General features: G+C 45.4%; 1 protein-coding gene across 1 annotated transcript in view; it reads right to left on the bottom strand.

Annotated features, from left to right (window-relative positions):
• The window catches only part of chid1 (chitinase domain containing 1), a 95,838-nt gene that overhangs the window by 13,607 nt on the left and 55,618 nt on the right, over positions 1 to 26,613 (bottom strand). The window lies entirely within an intron of this gene.

Raw genomic sequence — 26,613 nt, forward strand, 5'->3', positions numbered from 1 at the left:
CCATGGTGGACGGTGTTACCACCTGAAGGCGGGGGAGGTCCCCAGTGGGGGTCCCTCTACAAGAAAGTTGTCTCCCTTTACATTGGGGACCTGGGGTGGAGAGTGCTGCACAGAGCGGTGGCATGTAATAAACTTTTGAGTCGGTTCACGGGCTCGTCCGCCGCCTGTATTTTCTGCGGTGAGGAAGAGACCGTGTTCCACGCTTATATGGAGTGTGAGAGGCTACTGCCCCAGTACCAATATCTGAAGGGGTTGTTCCTCAAGTTTTGGTTGCCTTTTAGTCCTACGATTCTAGTGTTTGGACACAAGACAGGGTGTGGGGAGAGCCGAGTGGGGGGGGGGGGCTGGCCAAGATGGCCATTTGCGGGTCCAGGCAGCGGGCGGTTGATGGTCAGGCTAGAGTCGGCTGCCTGCCCCTCTTTTGGGTCTACGTCCGTGCACGTGTGTCCATGGAGAGGGAACACGCGGTGTCCACGGGGACTCTGGAGGCCTTCCGTGGGCGCTGGTCACCGCGTGGGGTTGAGAGTATTGTAAACAATGAATGCACTGTTGTATTATAATGATTACTTGATATAGTGTAATTTTTGATTATGATTTGATGTGTTGTATATGTTTGTGTCGAATAAAGTTTTTGAAAAGAGAAAAAAAAAAAGAGGGGAGATAGAGGGGAGTGAGAGAAGGGAGAGAGATGAGAGGAGGGAGGAGAGAGGGGGTGGAGAGAGGAGAGAGGATTGAATAAAAAAAGGGCATTGCATCATGAAGATTGAGATTTTTAATTGAATGACATTTCAATTATTCTTTGGCAGAAGCAATTTTCCTCACTTTTGGAATGCTCAATACCCATTAGGATTGAAAGTGGTGATTAGGAGTTCTGTCAGATAATGGGCTTGTTGTGACTCAGTTATCAGCAGCTGATGAATGCTCCCTTAATTTATCAATGAGACAGTTACATGCCCATACCATTCATAACTAGATTCTCTGTCAAAAATATGAATTGTTATATGAAAATGAGTCAAAACCTTTACTTACAACCGCATATAGAAAGCAGGGATTTTCAGCCTAATAATGACTGCAAATGTTTTGCATTAGTCAGACTCACAGTGCAGACTACTGCACGAGACACATGGGATGGAGTTACTACCGCACACTGTACGCTGGGCGATAATTATTGCAGAGTAGCGTATAAAAGGCAGGGGAAATGAAAAGGCACTGAAAACCACTCAGTTCAATCGAAGTCATTGAAAAAATCAATGTGCAACAGACAACCCAGCATTAAATGAGCACCAGATAAATCAAAGGCACACCAAGTTTAAGTTTAACCTTCTCACCAACAGCTGGGGGCACAATAATAGTGAGAGAGCAGTTCTACAGTAGTCAAGCAATGGTGGCGCAGCGGTAGAGTTGCTGCCTTACAGTGCCAGAGACCCGGGTTCGATCCTGACTACGGGTGCAGTCTACACAAAGTTTGTACGTACTCCCTGTGACTGCGTGGGTTTTCTTCGGATGCTCTGGTTTCCTCTCACATTCCAAGATCGTACAGGTTTGTAGCTGAACTGGCTTCGATAAAAATTGTAAATTGTCCCTAGTGTGTAGGATAGTGCTCGTGTACAGGGATCGCTGTTCGGCATGGACTTTATGAGCCAAAGGGCATGTTTCCGTGCTACATCTCTAAACAAAATCAGGGGCGGAAATAGTTTTTAAAACATAGGGGCGGGTCACGATACCTGACATCTAGGACAGGGGTCGGCAACCTACATCCCACGGGCCGGATCCGGCCCATAACCCGATATCATCTGACCCGCAGGTGTATATTTTTTCAATTGGTTTTTGCAACCTGGGAACTGTAGCCAGTCCCAGGACATGCCGGCAACCTGGGCACTACAGCCAGTCCCGGAGCTGGCGAGCTGACCTGGGCTACAACCAGTCCCGGAGCTGGCGAGCTGACCTGGGCGCTACAACCAGTCCCGGAGCTTGCGAGCCGACCTGGGAACTGCAGCTAGTCCCAGGCTGCTAGATTCTAGGAGCTGGAGGCCTCCAACTGGAATCGACCTTGTGGGCTCCGGTCGCAGAGCCTGTGGACTTACCATCACGGAGCTGGCTGACTTCGGAGGCTGTGGTTGCATTGCAGCTGCAGCCCAACTTCGGAGGCTTCGGTTTCACAAAAGATGGGGGGGGGTTGTCCCCTACCTCTCAAAACATGGGGCGGACAGGTCCATCCCCGTCCCCCCAGGATTTCCCCCCATGCGCTTTGTGTGAACGGTGGCGGCTGCTGTCTGGAATGTCAATGGATGACTACTGTAAACTAGATGCTGCTGTTTCGTGCAGCGATTAGACAGCTGCAGAGGTCAGCATCCAGCGGAACTTTTGTCTGATAAAACCCTCCCTATAATATCACCCTGATACACATCACTCCGGTAGACATAAAATGCTGGAGTAACTAAGCGAGACAGATTGCATCTCTGGAGAGAAGCCAGCTGGTGACGTATCAGGTGGAGACCCTTCCTGTAGGGTGAGTTATTCCAGCATTTTGTGTCTACCTTAAATTTAAACCAGCCTTTGTAATTCTTTCCTACACATATCAGTCCGGCCCGCTTTGGTCTTTAGACTACAGCCTTTTAGACTTTAGAGAAGCAGCGCGGCAACAGGCCCTTCGGCCCACCGAGTCTGTGCTGATCAGCGATCACCCCGTACAGTAGCTAAAAAAGTGGGGAGGCTGCAGCTCCCCCAGCCCCCCCGATTCCGCGGCCCATGGTGACGGGTGGTTCATGAGCCTAATAATGGATGATGGGAAGAAGCTGCTCTTGATCCTGGAGGTAAGGATTCTCAGGATACTGCATCCCTCGCCTCCACAGGTGCTGTTCGACCCACCGAGTTCTTCTAGCAGTTTGGTTTTGTTGTTCCAGATTTCAGCATCTCGTGTCTCTGTCCCGGAATCCAACACTGGCACCTGATGCTCTGGTTCACATCGCCTCACATTCACATCTACTTCCTCTCCTGATGGTAGCAGTCAGAAGAGAGTGCTTTCACGATCTACCGACCGGATCTCCGCTATCCTCCCACATTCCAAAGATGTGCAGGTTTGCAGGTTAATTGGCTTCTGTAAATAGCCTCTAGTGTGTAGGATGCATAAATTAGCGTAACATAGAACTAGTGTACAGTTGATTGGTGGTCGTTGTGCTTGGTGGGCCAAAGGGTCAGTTTCCACACTGTATCTCTAAACTAAACAAAAACTCACACTCACATCTACTTCCTGTCCAGTAAGGCAGATATCTCCGTGCGGTTTCACAGTACTGTACCTTCAAGTATACATGTAGCCTGATGCCTGCTGAATACTAGCGAGCACGGCCATGAATAAGAGGAGCCCCTGTCAAAACTACATGGTCCCCATCACTCTGGAACTACTACAGCTGCTAATACATAGGAAGGAACTGCAGATGGAAGGGTCTCAGCCCGAAATGTCACCCATTCCTTCTCTCCAGAGATGCTGCCTGTCCCGCTGAGTTACTCCAGCATTTTGTGTCTATCTCCAGCTGCTAAAACACTCCACTCTCCTGATAACTCAAAGTGACAAACTTTGTTTCTCCCAAGAAATTCTCATCAGATGATGCCGGGAGTGGGAGGAATTTCACTCCCTGAGGAATTGACAAGGTTAAAGGTCCAAAACCAGCGTTGGAGAAAGGCAGGAGTGAGTCCCACCCCCAATCAAAGCCAGGGCCACGTATCAGCCTCTACAGCAAATTACTGGGCTGACTCAAGCAGAACCGTTGATGATGATTGGGTATCAAAGTTAAAGCTGCATTAAGTAGACTCAAAGAGAATTAGTCAACAAAATGAGCATCAGGCCTCAGAATGATTTCTAAGTCCACGGAGCATGAAATGAATTATTTTAAAGGTGAAACATGGCGATCGGGAACACCAGCTTGCTCAACTGCATCTGTGCCTCACTCTGAGGGTCGATGAATGAATGCAGGTAGGATTGTCTCCACCTCCTGTGGTCTGAAGGCTGTGTGCTGAATGCAAGTTTAATCCCTCGGCACAGCCAAGTCTCTATTCCCGCAACATCACACCACCCACCACCCACTATACGTGAATTTTGTCAGGTTCCCTGGCTATCACACGGTCATGGATAAAGAATGATTGTCTTCAGTGGACACTGGTAAAGCTAAAGTCATGGTGTTTGACATCCACCACTCTGACCATTGACACCGTCCTCCTTTTCTGCTGAGCTCGACTACTTGCTACAGTAATCGAGTCAACCCTGAGTCAGAGTGACTTTTGCAGACCTGAATCTTATCCCACACCGGGTGTCCTTGTTCTCATTGATCCAGTGACGCCCAGTGCCAATACCTCACGCTGAAAATAGTTTCCAGTTAAGTTAACATCCACCTATTTCTCTGATATCTTCTTAAGCCCCACAATAATCCCTCTCCTACTCAACTCTCAGATTCTCCCCCTCCATTCTCTACCACACCATCAGTTGAGGCTGCAACATTCTGGGATCATTGTGTGCACATTACTCTATACATTTGGACAGGTACATGGATAGGACAGGTTTAAGGGATATGGACCAAGTGGGACTAGGTCAGCTGGGACATTGTTGTCCGGTGTGGGCGAGTTGGGCCCGCTTCCACACTGTGACTCCCTATTACATCTCACCCCTTCAGTCAATGCTTTGGCTCCATGTTCACTTTCATTTCATCCCTGTGAATAAACACCACTGTTGCAAACTGCACTCCTCCTGAACCTACCACCCCAGCCGCTCCCAGACTTATTTGTGGTGTTTTGTGAAAATAGTCTATTATCCCTCCCTAGTCTTACACACACACACACATTTGCCAGCTTGGTTCCTACTGCTCTGTGAAGTTTAGCAAGTTTAATATGTGACTAAAGAAACACTACACAAATTTAGTAATAAGTGGAAAAACAGATCGGTCTACATGATGACTGGGCAATGATCCAGGCTTTGTGAAAGGACAAGATTAAATTAATCTGCAAGTCTTCCTCGCTAACATCTGGGCACTAGTTCCCACAAAGCTTTGTCAGCTGGCCATCAGAATGATGAGATGAAAGCCAAAACCAGATAATCATTGGCACAGCCCTCCCCTCCATCAAAAGCATCTACATGAGGCACTGCCATCAACATGTGGCATCTTTCATCAAGGATCCCCACCATTGCTGCTACCATCAGGCAGGAGGCTACAGAAGCCTGAAGTCCCACACCAGCAGTTACAGGAACAGCTGCTTTCCTTCAGTTATCAAGTTCTTGAATGATTTGCCTAGCCCTAATCATACCTCAGCAATAGAACATTGCAGACCTCCGCTTGTGCTACCATGCACTTATTTTCTAATTATATTTTGTGCTAATGCCTTATTTTTTTACAGTCTTATTTTGCTGTCTTGCAAAATGTATGTGGAAATGATTAAGAAGGAACTGCAGATGCTGGAAAATCGAAGGTAGACAAAAGTGCTGGAGAAACTCAGTGGGTGCAGCAGCATCTATGGAGCTAAGGTAGTAGGCAACGTTTCGGGCCGAAACATTGCCTATTTCCTTAGGGTTCCTGAGGGTTTCGGCCCGAAACGTTGCCTATTACCTTCGCTCCATAGATGCTGCTGCACCCGCTGAGTTTCTCCAGCAATTTTGTCTACCTATGTGCAAATTATGTTTGCTTTATGTTTCTGTCTGTTGTCTGCCTATGTGCCTGTGATGCTGCTGCGAGCAAGTTTTTCAATGTACCTGTACCTTCGATATACTTGTGCATATGGCAATAAACTCGACTTGACTTGACTACGACCATTAGACTGAGCACCAAAATTGTCCTATAACGTTCCTGGCTGTTAGAGGCCCAATGGCCAGACTGAATCAGTAGATGTGGGCCATGGTGTGACACACTGGACAGCTTTAGACTGGAGCAGGCACCACGATTGAACCTGGGTTACTTGAAATCTTATGATTTAAGCCTGATCAGCAAACAAACCAGTGCTCCCTGCTGCCAGACGTCACAAGGAGAAAGCTTTTAGGGAAGGAAGTCTGTGATATAGAACTAGTTGGAACACTTCAATGCTCATCGGCTATAATGAATAAGTGGCACCATCAGTAAAGGAAGCCCAAAAGACATTAACCCAAAATCACCGTGGACACTGTCTGCAAGAGTGGTCAAATGCAGCGAAAAGAGCTGCAGAAGGGGTATTGGATAAGGAGCTGAGATGAAGTTAGTTGGAGAGCTGTGGGAAAGAGCAGGTTAATGGAGATAAATGGCTTGTTCCACAGACAGAACATGGACTCAAGCAGCCAGATGGCCATCTCCTATGCTGCAGCAATTATATTGTTCTACAAAAGGTTGGAAATTTCAGGTGACAAAGGAATAAAGATCAAGAGGCACGCTCGGCTCAGATCTCGCATTTTTACTGCTAGATGAACGTGACAGACTCAATGGGATTAACAGTAATGGTCTATGGGAAGGTAAACCGCTTTCATCATGTTTTCCATTGTAAAATGTGGCAGTGCCACTGTGTTATGAGAATGAGGCATCAGCACGTTGAAACAACTGCACCTGCATGTTAAATGTAAAAAAAAAGCGCCCGACACAGCAGATCAGAGAAAGTGCTGTAGCCCTTCCATATGATGGACAAAAAGGCAACTAACAGACCCACAAGGATTCATGAAATTGGTGGGACCCAGTACATTGATCCAAAATTACACCTAAAATGTTTGTGGATGGATTCAGCCACGAGTGGTGATACTATTGGGATTTTGCCCAAAGATCTCAATATCAGGAGTGTTCACTAATTTGGTTCACTCTATATACATGTTATATTATTGTTGGTGCACTCAACATAAAAAAGGTGATGAAATTTCACCCTAACTCGGTGGAGTGCCAAAGCTGTTGTGTACAGTAATATCCGTGGTCTCTAGCCAGCACTGCAGCACATTACCTGGGTATAATGCAGCCCCTCAAATAAAGACCCTACTCCAATAGCCTCCAACCCATGACCAGTGGTAATGGGCATGGGCAGTCAGTGCACCTGTTCACAATACATAGTTTAGCTTCACCAATGCTAGACCTTGGTATGGACTCGGGTTCAAAGAGCAAAAAGCAGTTCAGAGTGTTTGCTTTTAACATAAAGGCAGCATTTTCCCCAAAGATAAAACCTTGGTGCCCCTTCAACTGTGTTCAGTGATGGTCAAAAGTGTTGTTCCTGTGCGTTTGTTCTGGAGTAAAAGCCATGGGGCCTCAGTTGGTCAGAAGGTCCTGGCTCCAAACCTGTTCCACAGACCCAGGAACATAGCTAAGATTAGCACTTTAGCGCAGCACCAATGGTTTTCTGCAAAGCCAGAGATGCTTTCTTTCAAATGAAACACTAAACCACAACTCCATTATGTCTCTCCGGATGGGTTTTAAGGCCACACGGCACTATTTAGAAAGACACCCAAAAATAATCTAGGCATTTATTTATTCACTCGTTTTGGGAGCTTATAATAGCCAAACAGCTGTCATGTTATCTGCACAGTAACACTGACTATATTTTTTAAATGCTTGACGGAATCTGTGCATGGCAGCATCTTTTAGTGCAGGAGGTTTTTTTTTGTCCTCGGCCTAGAAATCTTCAGCGGTGCAGGGCTGCAAACAGTCCGCCAAGGCTTAATGGATCTCCCGGTTGCCAACCATTTTAACGCCCCTTCCTAGTCCCAGATTGACCTTTCTGTTTTGGGCCTTCTCCATCGCCAGAGTGGGGCCACACACAAACTGGAAGAACAGCACATCATATTCTGATTGGGTAGTTTACAACCCAATGGTATGAATGTTGAATTGTCCAATTTTATCCTTGTCTCTTTACCTCACACTTTTAGTCTTTTCATCTCTGACCATTGTCCAATCACCTGCCCATGATAACCCCCTCTCATCGCTATCCACTTATCACACGCCAAACTCTGTCCCGCCCCTACACCTCTATCAGCTTTCCCCTCCCTACTATATTCAGTCTGAAGTAGGGTCCTGACCCAGATTGTAGACAAAAGTGCTGGAGAAACTCAGCGGGTGCAGCAGCATCTATGGAGCGAAGGAAATAGGTAACGTTTCGAGCCGAAACCATTCTTCAAACGTTGCCCATTTCCTTCGCTCCATAGATGCTGCTGCACCCACTGAGTTTCTCCAGCACTTTTGTCTACCTTCGATTTTCCCGCATCTGCAGTTCAATCTTAAACTCCAGACCCAGATTGTCAACAATCTATGTTCTCGGGAGATGTTGCCCGACCCGTTGAGTTGATCCTGCACATTGTGTCTTCTTTTGTAAACTAGCATCGGCAGTTCATTGTGTCAACAATTTAAGGCATATATGATGCATGGTGACCTGGTAGTTTAGATTCAGAAATGGCTTATTCACAGAAGACAGAGGGTAGTGGTGAAAGGGTGATACTCTGGTTGGATGTCTGTGACTAGGGATCTGTGTTGGGACCGCTATTGTTTGCAAAATATATAAACAATTTGGACATAAATGTAGAGGGGTTGGTTAATAAGTTTGCAGACAACACCAGAATAGGTAAAGTTGCAGACATTGAAGAAGGCTGTCAAAGAATACATCAGATTATTGATCAGTTGCAGACAAAGGCGAAGAAATGGCAGATGGAATTTAATTGTGAGGTTGCACTTTGGGAGGTCAGATGTAAGGGGGAAGTATAGAGTTAATGGCAGGGCCATTAACAGCATTGATGTACAGAGGGCTTGGGCTCCAAGTCCATAGCTCCTTGAAAATAGCTCCACAGATAGATGTAGTGGTAAAGAAGGCGTATAGTACGTTTGCCTTCATCTGTAAATGCATTGAGTATAGGAGTATAGAAAACGTGATGCAGCTTTACAAAACTTTGGTTTTGCTTCATTTAGAGTATTGTGTGCAGTTCTGATCATCACATTACTGGAAATGGGGAGGCTTTGGAGAGGGTGCAGAGGAGATTACCAGGATGCTGTCAAATCAGAAAGTATTAACTATAAAGAGAGATTTTACAAACTTGGATTGTTTTCTCTGGGGTGTTGGAGGTTGAAGGGAAACTTGATAGAAGTTTATAACATTCTAGGGTAGGCAGTCAGAACCTTTTGCAGGTTCGAATTATAAAATACGAGACTATAGCTTTTAGGTAGGAGGGAGGAAAGTTTAAAGGAGAGGTGCGGGCAAGTTTTGTTTATACACAAGAGAGTGGTGGTGCCTGGAATAAGCTGCCAAAGGAGATGGTGAAAGCAGGTATAATAGTGGATTTTAAGAGGCTTTAGATAGGCACATGGATATGCAGGGAATGGAAAGATGTGGATCAAATGTAGGCAGAAGGCATTAGTTTAATTCGGCATCGCATTCGGCACAGACATCATGGGCTCGAGGGTCTGTTCCTGTGTTGTACTTCATTGAATGACCATCCCGGCCACCGACATATGACCAATGTCAATAAACCTCCCACTGTACAGTAGCAACACCAGCATGCCAACACCAGGATGATAGCAATAGGGAAGCTGAGATGCAGTTGCCCTCATTGCAGACCATGTAAAATGAGCAACCCATCTTCTCTGGATGTGTACACCCACACATCATAAGAAATTCTGCACTATCCCTTTCAAAGGAATATGTGTGATGAAGCTGAATGTCCACTACTCCAATCCTATGCCACACTACTGTACACAGCCACTCACTAGACTTGCGCAAACGTAGCGCCAGACTTGAAATGTATGTTGGCGTTCCTTCATTATGGTGGAGACTGAATTCGAGACCTTACTATCTAATAACACTGTGAAGGGACCTTCAGCACAGAGCACAGTACAATAGAATCAAAGATGCTGGAGAACGGCAACAGCATCTTCAGCCCATCAAGTCCATGTACACCATCTAATGTAATACATGTCTATACTGATCCCATTTACCAGCAAGTCAAGTGCTCCAAGTGCTCATTTAGATACTACTTACAGTAAGTGTTGTGGGAGTCTCTGCTTCCACCACCACCTCCATTCCAAATTCCAACCATCCTCTGGATAGAAAGGTTCTTCCACAGATCCGCTCCCCGTAATTCATAGTGTGTCCCCTACTCTTAATAGACCCTATGCCTTCCAGTGTTAGACAATTAGTCTATGGAGAAAAAAACCCTACCTACCCTACCCCCTCCTGATTTTGTATTCTCTATTAGGGCCCCCCCTCAACCCACCCCGTCCCTCTGCCTAAAGGAAAACAAACTCATCCCATCCCCTCTGTAACTAGAACATCCCATCCCAGACAACATCCTTGTAAATCTTCACTGCGCCCTCTCTAGAGCAATCACATTCTTCCCAGAGTTTGGTGACCAGAGCTACGCATCGTACTCCCAACATTTTATAAAGTTGCACCATAACCTCACTGCTTTTATATTCTTTGCCTTTGTTCTTGAAGGCATGTATGCTTTCATTACCACCTTATCTGCTGTACTGCTGCCACCAGGGATCTTTGGATTTGTTCACTAAAATCCCTCAGTTCGTTATTACTACCCAAGGCCCCACCATTCAGTGTGTCCCCTACTCTTAATAGAAATAGACAATAGACAATAGACCTCCCCAAGGGCATCACATCACACTTATGTTCTGCCATTGTTCCAATTAGTGCTTCATAAGGTTATTTTCCTGGAGACCTTTCGCTAGGTAATCAATGTGGTCTAGCCAGCAATACCCGTATCGGCCAGCAGTTTATTTTTATAAAGCACCAAGAACTGCTTCTCCTGGTTAAGGGTGCTATGCACAAGCACAGTGTTGGTGAGCTGTGAATGACATCTAAATGAAAGGCAGGACTCTGACTGCAGGGAGAACATTGGCAATCACTTTCTGTGCAAAACAAGCCAAGAAACCAATTAAATTAAAGTACGGAGGGAAGTGAGCAACATACAACAGATGTTCAGAGATGGTTTCAAGGGCTCAAGTAATCTCTTTAGTTCCACCATTACAATTACACAGGGGAAGCTTCCCATTACTTGTTTGCTCTGTTGAATGTATAATTTCCGGTCCAAAGAAAAGCATTTATTTTCCCTTTCTTTTCACTGTGAGCAGAGAACATGTCCAGCCTGACCTACCAGGCATGTTTTCCTGCTCCCCATTTCACAACTCCTACGTTCTGGCTCTCTTAAGGGCCTGTCCCACGAGCATGCGACTGCATGCGGCAAGCGCGATCAAACCAGAAGCGGGGGCCACGCGGAGGTCGAGTGAGTGACATGAAGTTCGAGCGAAGTCCGCGGGAATTTCGCTTGTGACGTACGCCGTCGAGGCGGTGCGTACGGCGTCGAGGTGGCTGCAGGCCGGCAGGTCGTTGACGCATGGAATTTTCGAACACGGTCAGTTTTTCAGAGCCCCGTGCGATGTCGGGACCAGCTACGCACAACTCCATACGGCTCCGGCGATCGAAGTGGGACCCGCCCCGTGAGGCCGTACGGCTCAAGCGACCACGTTAGGTCGTGCTTGCCGCATGGAGCGCATGCTCGTGGGACAGGCCCTTAACTGCTCAAGTCTAAGGCCACCAGGATTATACTGCCAGCCCAAGCCTAGGTGCTTGAAGAACCTCAAATGAATCCTCTGGCTCACGCACACTCACCTAGGAAGATGGATATGGGAATGGGGAGGGGAGTTAAAATTGTCAACAATCTGTAGCACCGGCAGACCTTGGTGGACAGAGCACGTGTTTGGTGACACAGTCGCCCAGTCTACACTTGGTCTCGCCACCTCAGGATCACGGAATGCAGTAAACAAGGTTGGAAGAGGCGCACTTGAACCCTCCGTTTCACCTGGAAGGGCTGCTGGGGTCCCTGGATGGGAGGAGGTGTAGGGTCAGGTGTTACATCTATGGGCAAAGTACCTGTAGAGGGGGCGGCTTGAATGGAAAGACCTGAGGGAACCAAGGAGTTGTGTAGAGAGTGGTGTCTACAGAAAGTGGAAAGGAGTAGGGCCAAGAAGATGTGATTGGTGGTGGGATCACTTTGAAGGGGCATAAACATTGCTTAATGATGTGTGGGATGCAGAGGCTGGTGAGGTCAAAGGTGAAGAACAGGGGAACTCTATCTGGTGTGAGAGTGGAACTGCAGGACACAGTTGAGGGCCCCATCCACAACAGCAGGAGGGACACCACGTTTACTGAAGAAAGATTATTTTAGATGTCCTTGAGTGGAAAGTCTCATCCTCAGATGCAGCAGAGGCAGAGTAATTGAGAATAAGTAATGATATCCCCACAAAAGGCATGATGGGCTGAGCTATGGAAGTCAGTGGGTTTGATGTGGATGTCAGTCGTTATCTGTTCTGTGACTGAGAAAAGGGAGAGAGATTTCAGAGATAATTCTTGTAAAAGGCAGGGTGCGAGCTGGTATAGTAAACCAAACAGTATAAACAGTAAATTAGACAATTTCATGTAATGCTCCCCTCCCTTCCATCCCGTTGAACACAGATTTTTCCCGCAATGTCCCACCATTATAGTCACCCGGATCCTCCATAAGCTCATCTTCCATCCCAGAGTCCCCATCCCATCACATATCCCTTCTCCCTGTCACCCATATCTCCCCTCCCAGCTACCACTTCACTCTTCCTGCTCTTCTCCCCCTAACAATGTAGTCCCCACACATGCCAAGATGGCACCAAGCTCCACTCTTTTAAACCTACTCCACCAGCTGGATTTCTTACTTTATCCTTGACCTATCTTTAATTGAATTTTACTGGACTTTATCTTGCACTAAACATTATTCCCTTTGTCATGTATCTGTACGCTGTGGATGGCTCGATTGTAATCATATATAGCACTTTGAATTTATGGGAAGGAAAGCTTGAGAATGGACAACAAAGTAAGGTCAGGGCCAATTGCGAGGGGGGAAGTGAATACGGAGGTCAAATTACTGTATATGAATGCGCGAAGTATAAGGAATAAAGTGGACGAGCTTGAGGCTCAGTTAGAAACTGGCAAATATGATGTTGTGGGAATTACTGAGACATGGCTACAAGAGGGCCAGGGGCTGGGAACTGAATATTCAAGGGTATACCTCCTATCGAAAAGACAGACAGGTGGGCAGAGGGGGTGGGGTTGTCCTGTTGGTGAGGAATTAAATTCAGCCCCTTGCAAGGGGTGACATTGAAACAGGAGATGTGGAGTCAGTATGGATAGAACTAAGGAATTGTAAGGGTAAATATACCCTAATGGGACTAATCTACAGGCCCCCAAACAGTAGCCGAGACATAGGGTGCAAGTTGAATCAGGAGTTAAAATTGACATGTAGTAAAAGTAATTCTGTGGTTGTTATGGGAGATTTCAACATGCAGGTAGACTGGGAACATCAGGTTGGTACTGGACCCCAAGAAAGGGACTTTGTAGAGTGCCTTTGTGATGGATTCTTTGAACAGCTTGTATTGGAGCCTACCAGGGAGAAGGCAATTCTGGCCTTAGTGTTATGTAATGAACCGGATTTGATAAAGGACCTCGAGGTTAATGAGCCATTAGGAGGCAGTGACCATAACATGGTCAGGTTTAATCTACAATTGGAGAGGGAGAAGAGTAGATCGGAGGTGTCAGTGTTGCAGTTGAATAAAGGGGACTATGGGGCCATGAGGGAGGAGCTGGCCAAAGTTGACTGGAAATATACACTACCAGGGATGACAGTGGAACAAAAATGGCAGGTGTTTCGAGGAATAATACAGAAGGTGCAGGATCAGTTCATTCCTAGGAGGAAGAAAGATTCCAAGGGGAGAAAGGGATGACCATGGCTGACAAGGGATGTCAGGGACAGTATAATAATTAAAGCGAAGAAGTACAACATAGCAAAGATGAGCGGGAAGCAAGAGGAATGGGTAATGTTTAAAGAACAACAGAAGAATTTAATTGTCCTATACAGGGACACATGACAATAAACTCACTTGAACTTGAACTTGAAGATAACCAAAAGACAAAACGGGGAGAAAAGTTGAGGTACGAAGGTAAGCTAGCCAAGGATATAAAGCAGGATAGTAAAAGCTTCTTTAGGTATGTGAAGAGGAAAAAATTAGTTAAGACCAAAGTTGGACCCTTGAAGAACGAAAAAAGTGAATTTATTATGGGGAAAAAGGAAATGGCAGATAGGTTGAACAGGTACTTTGGATCCGTCTTCACTAAGGAGGACACAAACAATCTTCCTGAGATAGTAGTGGCCAGAGGATCTGGGGTGACAGAGGAACTGAAGGAAATCCACATTAGGCAGGAAATGGTGTTGGATAGACTGATGGGATTGAAGGCTGATAAATTACCAGGGCCTGATGGTCTGCATCCCAGGGTACTTAAGGAAGTGGCTCTAGAAATCGTGGATGCATTGGTGATAATTTTCCAATGTTCTATAGACTCAGGATCAGTTTCTGTGGATTGGAGGGTAGCTAATGTTATCCCACTTTTTAAGAAAGGCGGGAGAGAGAAAACGGGGAATTATAGACCAGTTAGCCTGACCGGTGGTGGGGAAGCTGCTGGAGTCAATTATAAAAGATGAGATAGCCGCACATTTGGATAGCAGTAACAGGATAGGTCCGAGTCAGCATGGATTTACGAAGGGGAAATCATGCTTGACTAATCTTCTGGAATTTTTTGAAGATGTAACCAGGAAAATGGACAAGGGAGAGCCAGTGGATGTAGTGTACCTGGACTTTCAAAAAGCATTTGATAAGGTCCTACATAGATTAGTGGGCAAAATTAGGGCACATGGTATTGGGGGTAGTGCTGACATGGATAGAGAATTGGTTGGCAGACAGGAAACGTGGAGGATTAACTAGTCACTGCCTGTCAGAATGGCAGGCAGTGACTAGTGGGGTACCGCAAGGCTCGGTGCTGGGACCGCAGCTATTTACAATATATATCAATGATTTGGATGAAGGGATTCAAAGTAACATTAGCAAATTTGCAGATGACACAAAGCTGGGTGGCAGTGTGAACTGTGAGGAGGATGCTATGAGAATGCAGGGTGACTTGGACAGACTGGGGGAGTGGGCAGATGCATGGCAGATGAAGTTTAATGCGGATAAATGTGAGTTTTGGTCCCCTAATTTGAGGAAGGACATTCTTGTTATTGAGGGAGTGCAGCGTAGGTTTACAAGGTTAATTCCCGGGATGGCGGGACTGTCATATGCTGAGAGAATGGAGCAGCTGGGCTTGTACACTCTGGAGTTTAGAAGGATGAGAGGGTATCTCATTGAAGCATATAAGATTGTTAAGGGCTTGGACACACTAGAGGCAGGAAACAAGTTCCCGATGTTGGGGGAGTCCAGAACCAGGGGCCACAGTTTAAGAATAAGGAGTAAGCCATTTAGAACGGAGACGAGGAAACACTTTTTCTCACAGAGAGTGGTGAGTCTGTGGAATTCCCTGCCTCAGAGGGTGGTGGAGGCAGGTTCTCTGGATGCTTTCAAGAGAGAGCTAGATAGGGCTCTTAAAAATAGCGGTGTCAGGGGATATGGGGAGAAGGCAGGAACGGGGGGATACTGATTGGGGATGATCAGTCATGATCACAGTGAATGGCAGTGCTGGCTCGAAGGGCCAAATGGCCTACTCCTGCACTTATTGTCTATTGACTTCCGCTGACTTGTTAGCATGCAACAAAAATCTTTTCACTATACCTCGGTACACATGACAATAAACTAAACTAATACCCTTGTCTTCTTTACACCTACAGCCTGTGTCACTTACTCCACCCTCTTCACAATCAATCATCACGCCCCCCCCCCCATTTGTGTTCACCTGACACTTGCTAGGCTTTGCCCCACCCTCACCTCTCCTTTCAGCTTTCACCCCCAACTCCATCAGTCCCCTCTCTTCATCCCTTATCCTTATTCCTTATACCTTGAAACCCCGGGATGACCCCCAGAGCCGACGGGCTGGATCTTCCAGGAACAACGGAGCTGGAGCTGCTGACTTTGAGGGAAGGTACACAAAATTGCTGGAGAAACTCAGCGGGTGCAGCAGCATCTATAGAGCGAAGGAAATAGGCGACGTTTCGGGCCGAAATCCTTCTTCAGACTGATGGGGGGTGGAGGGGGGAGAAGGAAGGAAAAGGGGAGGAGGAGGGATTTTTGAAGACTTTGAGGGAATCCCTGTTCGTTACGGAGCTGGAGCTGCCGTCTGTGAGGGAATCCCCGTTCCAGCGTAGGTCCGCAGAAACAGCAGGTACAGCAAGTACAGTACCTGGAAACAAAGGGGAAGCCTCCATTGTGTCCGGAAACGTGGCCGTCGGGCAGGACTTCAGGTCAGAATGAAGCGCAGGGGCCTTTGGCCCCCTCTCCCTACTATCCTACTGGCTAATGTACAGTCCCTTGAAAACAAAGTGGAGGACTTAAGGGCAAGATTGCTTTATCAAAGGGAGCTGAGGGAATGCTCTGTGTTCTGTTTCACAGAGACATGGCTCACCCCCAGCTCCCCAGACTCAGCGGTCCAGCCTGAAGGGTTCTCCATCCACCGCATGGACCTTACCCTGGCATCTGGGAAATGTATATCTCACTACATCGCCGTCTATATCTCTCGTTTCCCTTTCCTTTGACTCTCAGTCTGAAAGAGGGTCACCAATTCCTTTTCTCCAGAGATGTTGTCTGACCAACTGAGTTACTCCAGCTTTTCGTATCTATCTTTGGTTTAAACCAGCATCTGCAGTTCCTTCCTACACATTACATCTTCCATTCCGTCTATTCTCTCCGCAAATGCTGCTTGACCTGCTGTGTTCCCCCAGCACCTTATTATCAGTGAAAGATTCCAGCATCTGCACTTTCTTGTGTCTCTATAAAACATTCCACTCCCCCCCCCCCAATCCACCCAGTGGTAAGACAAATAGACTTGTGACTTTCCCAATGGTTTAATACAGACCGTCTCTGCTGGGCTGTTAATATATTCCATACTACCAATGGCAAATAAGATGTACTGCTCCTGTGCTATAATTTCTTAACACTGCAGAGGACACATACCATTCTGACACTTCTGAAATCCAATATTGCACAATTGACAATTGAAGATGCACTTAGGAAATCAATAATGGACGTCACATGAGGAGAGATCTCTGGAGAGGAAAGGCCTGATTTATTTATGGGAACATTTCTGCTCATCAAGGAGAGTGCAGACGGTAACTCTTTATTGTCAATAGTCTGCACTCCCCTAAGTGAGAAGAAGAAGAGCAAAGCCTCTTTACGTTATCCCGGCAAACTCCCCCAGATCAGAGGCATTGCACATTATCTGTAAATATAAAGATCCCTCTCGGTTCGTTTATCAATCACTTCCAGGCCAGTTACTAAATAAAGCTCCAATAAAAACAGAAAATACTGAAAACACCCAGTAGGTCAGACTGCATCTGAGGAAAGAGCGGCAGAGGAAATATTTCAGGACCAAAAACCTTTATCAGAACTGGAGAAGAGAGAGAATACATTTCCAGCTGTTTTGATTTACACTAAATTAAACTGGAAAACTTTACAAATAACCTGTATTGATAAATGAGCTGAAAAATTGTGTAGAGTCCTCCATGTTTTCAACCTCCAAGTTCTTCATGGATATATTTCCCTTGTTGACATAAACCATCTAATTTCTTTTGGAGGGAACCATTTTGATCAGTATCGTTGAATCTAGTCAAAGCCCCATCATATAGGATCATCACAGTATTAGAAATGGGAGGCAAAATAGTTAAAGAAAGAGAAATGCGGCACAGTGGTAGAGATGCTGCCTTACAGCGCCAGAGACACAAGTTCAATTCTCACTACAGGTAATGTCTGTATGGAATTTGTACATTCTCCCTGTGACTGCGTGGGATTCCTCCACTTTCCTCCCACATTCTAAAGGTGTGCAGTTTAGTTGGCATCTGTAAACTCTCCCTAGTGTGCAGGATAGAACTAGTGTATGGGTGACTGCTGGTCGGTGTGGACTCGGTGGGCTGAAGGGCCTATCTCCATGCTGTATCACTAAACTAAAAAGAATGAGAAAAGGAAAATGGCTTGCAGAGGGTATAAAAAATAATGAACAGTCCTGCAAAATTAGCAGGAGTATACGCATAAACCTTACTCCATCAACCTGGCACAACTCCAACAATGCATCCGAGTGAAATGAAAGGCTGAAGAGCACACCTCTCACACTTGGTGTAAGGATCTGCAATGTGTCCCCGAATGCCCTCTGAAATACTCTGCAGGAGGAACACAATGCCTCGTCAGCACATAACTGACTACGAGTCACTATTCTCACCACACCCAGAAACACTATTGGGTGTGGAGAGAAGAGTGAGCAGGTTTTTTAACAAGAGGACATTTTTACTTTAGGCAAAGACTTGCCCTTTGACATGAAGGTTCAGCGAGAAGCTCAAGTGCATTGAGCACAGGGTCCAGTGGATAAACATTAGTACCAGGCTCTTTCCAATACCAAGCCTCAATGCATTCCCTATATTACTGGAACTATAACACCCCAACTAATCCTAGTATGTGTTTGACTGTAAATGACACAAACAGTGGTTTAGGATGCAAGGGTTGTGAGGAATGTTAGGCCTGTTCCACCTGTGGTTTGAGACCAGCAGAATTCATGCAGCAGGAAGTAAATGAGCCCACTTTGGATTCTGAGCGCAGCTCACCAAAGCTTCTTCTTGTATATGCTGTGCACAGCCTAAAGTTGTAGAACAACTTGTTCTATTTGATCTTACTTGATTGTGCATGCCAGGTTGATTGCATTCGTCGAAACAAAAGCGATCAGACTGATGTCACTCGATGGGACATCTTCTCAAGGAGAGGAGGTCAAGGAAGATCAGCTCTTGATTTAGACTATATTTATTCCTGGTCCTTAGAGAGATTGGCAAATAGGGGATTGGATTTCCCTAGGCAGAAATGGAAAAGAGTAAAAGCGTAAGCCTTGCCCTCTTTCACACCATTAGTACCGATCAATAAGATTGTGCTCCAAACTGAATCCGTTGACAGAAATACTGTGTAATCTGCTCATCAGAAGCAACTCTGGCCCAGATGCACAAACTACCATGTCTGAACATATACATCAAAGTAAAGTATGCTGAAACGACTATGAATTGAAATGCAAGACACTTATGACATACATTAGCCTGGCCAATAATCAATAGTCTACAGATAGTAAAGGCATTCTGTGCAGCCAATCTAGTGGATCATATTACTGCCACACTTTAATTAACACTGAACTAGTCGCCGTGATACCTAGTCTCCTGGGTACATTAATTTCATCACAAGAGATAGGCAGGGAAGAGGACTGCAGTTTCATTCAGAGCTCAATGAGATTTCAGGCCAGCAGTGGTGATAATTGAGTTGGAGGCACACAATTGGCAGTGGAATGGAAAGAAAGGGGGAGCAGTGAGTTTATAGGTGAAGTGGGGGAGGTGTGAAGATCCCCAAAACACGGCACGGTGGCACAGCGGTAGAGTTGCTGCTTAACCGTAACAACATCAGAGACACGGGATCGATCCTGACTACGGGTGCTGTCTGTACGGAGTTTGTACGTTCTCCCCGTGACCGCATGGGTTTTTTCCGAGATCTTCGGTTTCCTCCCACACTCCAAAGACGTACAAGCCTGGAGGTTAATTGGCTTGGTGTAAGAATCATTTGGCCCTAGTGTGTGTGTGAAAATGTTAATGTGCGGGGATCGCTGGTCGGTGAGGACTCAGTGGGCTGAAGGGCCGGTTTCAGCGCTGTATCTCTAAACTAAACTAAATACAAGGTCTTTAAAACTGAGGCATGGATGAGAACGAGTAGGGTATCAGGTAGAACCACTGCCTCAAATTCAGAGACCCTGGGTCAATACTGTCCTCCCGTGCTGTCTGTGCACAATTTATACATGTCGCCCCTGACCACGTGGATCTCCCACAGGTCCTCTGGTTTTCTCCCACATCCTGTACAGTGGCAACAGTAAATTATTCCTAATGTAGGTGGGAGGCAGGAGAATTAGAGATAGGAGCGTGGGGTGGAATACAATGCTTGTGAGAGTGAGTAGATTGCCGGGATATAAGTGGGGGAAAGGGATATATGTGATTGTGTTGAATACTCTATCAGACTTCCACAAGTTTACGGTGGAGAGCATATTGAGTTCTGTCACAACCGGGTTTGGTAACTCGAATGTCCAAGAATGACGGAGGCTGTAGAAAGTAGTAGACATTGACCAGTCCATCATGGGTATTGACCCCAACACTGAAGGAATCCACAGCGAGCGTTGCCTCAAGAACACAGCTAATGTCATGTAGGTTAATATTGTTCAGGTCAAATTTGGGAGTATTGTGTGAAGTTCTATCTGCCCCATTAAAGAAAGGATGTGGAAGTGTGCAGAAGAGGTTTACTTGAACGTTGCCTGCATCAGAGAGAATTAGCTACAAGAAGACAATTGCTTTTTCAGCAGCATTAGAGGTTGAGGGGAGAGAATTTCATTCTTTTTTTTCGGTACATACGATATTGAAATAATCTTGACCTGACAGAAGTTGAAAGAAATTGTGAGGTGCATGAAGAGGATAGCCAGGACATTTATCCAAGAGTGAAAATGTCAAAGACTAAAGGGCATAGTTTTGACGTCAAAGTGGAAATTTTAAAGGAAATATGCGGGGCAGGTTTTTTTTTAAATTATACAAAGTGGAGGGAGCCTGGAGCGGTGGTGGAAGTAGATGTGATAGTGGCAATAGACAATAGGTGCAGGAGTAGGCCCTTCGAGCCAGCACTGGCATTCAATGTGATAGTGGCATTTAAGAAGCTTTTAGATAAGCTCATGGAGATGCAGGGAATGGAGGGAGATGGAACAAGTGCAGGCAGAGGAGATTAATAGCCCTGTCCCACGGTACGAGTTTATTCCAAGAGCTCTCCCGCATTTGCCCTGATTCGAACTAGGAGATTTACGGTAATGGACACTCGTCGGTACTCGGGGCTCTCGTGGACATTTTTCAACGTGTTGAAAAATCTGCACGAGTCTTCCCGTGCTTATCTGCCGTTAGCGAGTCTTCCCGAGAACCTGACGTTAACGTTACGAGCCGCTAAGAGATGTCCCCGAGCTCCGACGTATCTGCTACGTTCATTCTCCGTGCTTATCACGAGTTTGATTTTTTTTTAAACTCGGGAGAGTTCTTGAATGAAGTCGCACCGTGGAACAGGGCTATAACTTGACATCATGTTTGGCACAAACATTGTGGGCCAAAAGGCCTGTTGCTGTACTGTACTCTTTATGGATTTTGCACTAAGGTTGCACCACGGACTTCTGCTTTCTGATAATTTGTTGTATTATTGGTGCTATATTAATATGCCTGTGAAGCTGCAGCAAGAAAGAATTGTATAGTTCCATTCCTAGTACGCATGATCATTAAACAGACTCTTGAGAGCCAGTATAGACTCGATGGGTTGAATGTCCTCCTATGTCATCAGAAAATCTGAGAAGAATCCACGCTGGTTAAATATTGATTGGGACACGCATGGAGTGGCAGTGGGCATACAGGTGGCAAGTTAATCACGACAGTGCAGTATGCATCGATCTACAAATGAAGAGCACTCCCTGTGGGACCGACAGGTGCGTGGGTGTACATGAGCGGATGTGTGTGTGCGTGGGTGGGCCTGTGAATCCCTGCTTTTGAAAACTGCGCGCTAACAGTTGGAAAGGTGCAGCAATTCCCCTGATGCTGCGACTAATGAAGCTGAATCGCAGTAACAATCTGCAAATCCATTCGTTATACGTGCATGGAATTCCTCCTGACACACTCTGCCTCATTACCTCGCCAACAGAGAATCTCATTACAAGCCAACATCACATTTACATGATTAGTGTGGAATTACAAATCAGTTTGAATACACATCCTCTTTACTGCAGTTAATTAAACATTTAAATGTGAGGCTGTTATGACATTTTAATTCTGAGAATAAAATGCAGTGATGAATAAATAGATGGTGATACTTTCACCAGATGGTTTCACAGGCTACAAGGAAGCAGCAAGTGGATATTTTTCACCCACTGATGGCCTCACAGCCAGGCCAAGAGCAATTATCAGGAGTAATGGACCACTGGCAGCAGCACACAGCCAACACAATTTTACAGAAGGTGGATGAAGATGTGCCCAAGAACCAGCCACTGCTTGAACACGGTCATTTTTGCACTTCATGTCACTGCTTTTTAATATTTGTCAGTCTTTCTCCACCTTCTCACACCAACCATTTACACCTTCCCACACCACTCAATTACTCCTCAGATGAATAACCCCAAGATCCCTTCCCCACCTAGGGTCACAATCCCCTCCCCCCCCCCCCCCCCCCCCCCCCCCACCCCTCGCATTCTTCCCAGGACCACAAACCCCTTCTGCTCTTTTACTCCCACCTGCCCCATGCCCTCCTGTGGCAATAATCCCCTCCCCAGCTTCCTGTCCCCGACCCTCGAGAATTATGGATCCTTCTCCTTACAGCAGATCCTCCCGCCGGGCTTTGTGTCCTCAGTAAGCTGGATGTTGCTCCTCTGATAGAATTTGGGAAGATGTCAAAACCCACTAGAGAACCCACTAACTATCTGCCCACCTAAAAATTACCATGTTTCTACCTTCTATCCTTTAACCCCATTCTAACACAGTGGAGTGGAAAATCTCCAGTCCAGTTTCTGTAACATGTGATTTAAAAATACAAGCAATAGCATCAAATGCTGGGAGTAACTCAGCAGGTGAGGTGGCAGCCTCCTGAGATGCTGCCTGACCTGATGAGTTACTCCAGCACTTTGTGTATTAACCAGTATATGCAGTTCCTAGTTTCTACATGCAATGAATGATATTAACTGGTCCTCTCTGCAGTAATAATAAAATTCCTCTCCAAAAAGTTCCCCTCGTACCACAGTTTTGCCTAATACGTGATGTTCCATGTGTCGTTAGCAAGGAGAGACTAAGATTCTACTAACAACTTTTCTTCAAAACACAAAATACTGGAGTTACTCAGCAGGTCAGGCAATATCTGTGGAGGAAATGGGCAGACAACATTTTGGATTGGGACATCTTCAGATTGATTGTATTATGAGGGAGAAAGCTGGAAAAGAGAGGTGTGGATGGGACAAAACATAACAAGTAATAGGTGGTTACAGGCAAGGTAGGTTTTGATTCACAGGTGGGTGGAGTAAGTGACAAAGGCTAAAGGTGAAAAGGAAACAAGGGGTGCTGTATGAGGAGAGAAGAAGTGGCGTGAAATCTAAAGCCAGAGGGAGGAACATGAATGAAAGAGAGGGAAGATAAAGGGAAATGTGCCATTTGAATGGGAGGCAAGTGTACAACAGGGGAGGGAACAGGGTGTGGCTGGGAGAAATGGGTCCCCTTTTACCTGTATCTCCTCTAATTGACATTTCACCACTTTATTCCTCATCTACTACCCTTGGTTTCCCTTCATCCCTTGTCTTCTTCAGTGTCAATCAACCCCCCACCTCACCAGTTTTCACCTATCAATTGCCAGGTTTTGCCCCATCCCCACCTCTCTCCCCCCTGCTCCTATCAGTCTGAAGGGCCCTAACCCGAAACGTCATCGGTCCACTTCTTCTGCGGAGGCTGCCTGACCCGCTGGGTTCCTCCAGCACTTTGTGCTTTGATCAAGATTCCAACATCTACTGCTCCCTGTGTCTCTGGTCTTTTAATTCCCTAATTTTACTCTCCTTGAATAACAATGTAACATTTCAGAGTACATTTTTATTATAAACACTCTCTCCACAGCTCATTGTAGCTCAGGCCGTGCCCAGGGGATAGGTCTGGTTTAAGTCTCTTTTACTCTTTAATACTTTATTTTCAGCAAGTTGCCATCAGACCTTAGATCCCACTCCATTAGTGCCACATTGAGAGGGTCTCAGTAAATACAGGAAGCAAATACTCATGTAGTGCTCTACATATTCCATTATCCTCTATTTCTCCTCGGAGTCGCATTGCTTTTATTAATCTCCATTTTAAATAGTTGTTAAAGCTCTTACAATCATTCAAAAAAAAAATTCTTGCTAATCTGCCTTCAAAATCTACTTTCTCCCTCTCTTCCATTTTTTGACCATTGGATGATGCTTCCGAAAACACTCTCAATCCTCGGACATACTATTCTTGGCTATATTTTAAGCCTCTTATTTTAATCTTCTTTCTATGATTACAGCAACTGTAGAACATTTATTCAGCAGGATAAGAAATACTTATAACTGTAGAAATGGTAACGCAAGGATTAAATTATGGACCCTACCATCCAAATGCCCGACTAAATATCCAGTGACTCATCCGAATCCACCCACGGCAGAGTGGAAATTAAATTCAGTTAATTAAATTGTATATCTGTTTTGCTTTTAATTTAAAAGCACACATCGGTATAAACCACAAAAATCACCTCTGTAACATAAAGTGCATGGGCCTGTATAATAGAAAGTATATATTGGAAAAATATGGAGAGTAGCTGGATGCGTAATATGCACAATGCTCAACTCCATTCACAACTCCTTATAAAACATAGCAGTCGATGCCTACATGCTGCAAGACCTAGTCGATATTCAGGCATAGACTGATAGGAGATTGGCAACAAAACTGTGGTTTACCATAAAATAAAATATCTTGCTCACTCTCATCCTTAAACACAATTTCTTATCATTGTTTGCACTTGACTATATTTGATGAGAAACACATTACATTAGAGAATGGACATTATGTACTACCGTTGGTGAGGATTAGAGAAGCAGTTTGTGTGACCGTCTGAAGTTTATTCAGAACACCAAGGATGATCTATTATGGCTACAATATTTGGCGGGGCATTGTTTGTCCAATATAAAAATAGAAGATGCTACAAACACTCAGCAGACCAGGGTACATCTTGGGAAGGAAAACAGAGTCACCGTTTCAGGCCAAAGGCCCTTTGTTAGAACTGGGAAATGGGTTTGGCGTGCACCTGAGCAAAGACAAAGAGGGGAAGAGACACTACTGAGTGTGAACAAAGCAAAAGAGATAGATAGAAATCCCATCACAGAGCAGCAAGCCTCTTCATGTTGGGCATTACAGGAAGGGAAGTGGCAGTGAATGAAAAAAAAAACATGAAATTCAAAGAATAACTACAGATGCTGCGAATCTAAAATAAAAACAGAAAAAATGTTGAAAATATTCAGGAGAAGCTGCATCTGTGGGAAGGAAATTATCAATGTTTTGGGCTTAAAAACCTTCAGCTGAAATTATTTGGGTATGGCGTTTACTTGGTGCCAAAATCACCTCTGTAACACAAGGTGCATGGGCCTGTATAATAGAAAGTATATATTGGAAAAATATGGAGAATAGCAGGATGCGTAATATGCACAATGCTCAACTCCACTCACAACTCATTATAAAACCTACATGCTGCAAGACTTAGTCGATATTCAGGCATGGACTGATAGGAGATTGGCAACATTCACACCACACAAATCATGAGCCATGATCATCTCAAGCCAGAGATGGACCAACCCACCTATCCTCAACAGCATTGCCATCGCTATTGTCTGGTCAACATCTTGGGGCAGCTATGGAGCAGTCACCTGAATAGTATCTCTGGCAGCAGGTCAGAAGCTGGCCATCCTGTGGTGTTCCCATGTCCTGATGATGGAGGATGAGCTGCAGGCTGAGCTCAGGGTCAGAAAGAATTGCAGTGGGTTTTGTAGATGCTGGATGCTACGCTTTGCAGCTATGGCACACTTGTGGTAAAGGGACAGAACATTTAGCTTCTTGTGTCATCGATTGGCTTCAATTTTACTTTGTATACCAAGGCATCATTGATATGGAAAAGGGTTTGAAAACCTAAACTAGTTAAAGATTATACTTAACAATTAAAGCTAACAGCTGCCGATTAAATAGAGTGGTTAGCACTTGCATGAGCCTTCAGACGGTACGCTGCATTCAAACCTTTATATTTCATTCTCCTGACCTATCCAAACTCATTCAGTGTTCAGTAAGTCTGCCCCATCAACACTTCCAGCAAGTAATGGTGGAAGTGTTGGGGATGTTGGGGAATTACATAAGTCCTGGTTTGAAAGAAAATGAATCCTAAATCCAAGACTGAAGTAATTATAAAGAAGGCACATCAGCACCTTCACATTCTGAGAAGATTACGGAGAGTCGGTATGTCAAGGAGGACTCTCTCGAACTTCTATAGGTGCAAAGTAGAGAGCATGCTGGCCGGCTGCATCGTGGCTTGGTTCGGCAACTTGAGCGTCCAGGAGCGGAAAAGACTGCAGAAAGTTGTGGCCACTGCCCAGTCCATCATCGGCTCTGACCTCCCCACTATCGAAGGAATCTATCACAGTCGCTGCCTCAAAAAGGCTGCCAACATCATCAAATCTACACCATCCTGGTCACACACTCATTTCACCGTTGCCATCGGGAAGAAGGTACAGGAGCCTGAAATCTGTAACATCCAGGTTCAGGAACAGCTTCTTCCCCACAGCCATCAGGCTATTAAACACGATATCAAATAAGCTCTGAACAATAACAGTTTATTATTATTATTGCACTATATCTGTTTATTTATTGTGTATTTATGGTGTATGGTCTATAGATACACTGAACTTTTATCTCCTGTTCTGTATTATGTTTACATATTCTGTTGTGCTGCAGCAAGTAAGAATGTCATTGTCCTATCTTGGACACATGACAATAAAACTCTCTTGACACTCTTGACCCTT

This window comes from Amblyraja radiata, chromosome 20 (assembly GCF_010909765.2).
Source record: "Amblyraja radiata isolate CabotCenter1 chromosome 20, sAmbRad1.1.pri, whole genome shotgun sequence".
Classification (NCBI taxonomy): domain Eukaryota; kingdom Metazoa; phylum Chordata; class Chondrichthyes; order Rajiformes; family Rajidae; genus Amblyraja; species Amblyraja radiata.